This window comes from Verticillium alfalfae, genomic scaffold, assembly GCF_000150825.1.
Source record: "Verticillium alfalfae VaMs.102 supercont1.14 genomic scaffold, whole genome shotgun sequence".
Classification (NCBI taxonomy): domain Eukaryota; kingdom Fungi; phylum Ascomycota; class Sordariomycetes; order Glomerellales; family Plectosphaerellaceae; genus Verticillium; species Verticillium alfalfae.
Genome location: NW_003315025.1, coordinates 538,888 through 539,455, shown reverse-complemented (window position 1 = coordinate 539,455; position 568 = coordinate 538,888).

Sequence of the window (568 nt, the reverse complement as noted above, 5' to 3'; positions counted from 1 at the left end):
GGAACCATTATGCTTTTGTCGTCGGCGGCAGGATCCGTCGGACCAGGTGGATAGGCCGTTGCTTAGGCAAAGGGGCCCGTCGGACAGTAGTCGAGAGGGACGGGAGTCTGGCCCCTGGATCCGATGCGTCTGGGGAAGGATGGAGCGGGAGAAAAATGCTGGCGTGTGACCCTGGTGCCTGGCGGCCCGCCCGGTGAGGTTCGGTCTGTGTCTGGTTGGGCGGGTTGGCGGGACGTTCAGGGGACAGCCCCAGCAGGCCCCTCGACAGCCCAGGCAGGCCCTCGAAGCTGTATCCGGCTTAGTGGGCTCGGCTCAATAGGCCCGCGTCCCCTTCTGGGTTAGCGCTGCCCTGTCAAGATTACGCTCCCCGCTTCGATAAGAACACGTGGAGATGTTTGGTGATGCGATAAGAGAATAGCGCGATCTGCGAGGCTCCAGATGCTGAAGAATAAAAGTGCCACGCCGCGCTGTCGCCTCGGCGTGGAAGGGCTGGCGTGTTCTGGAGCTCTGCGACTTCGACTCAGAATTGCGGTGCGACTGAGACTTGCGACCGTGCACCATCTGCGTG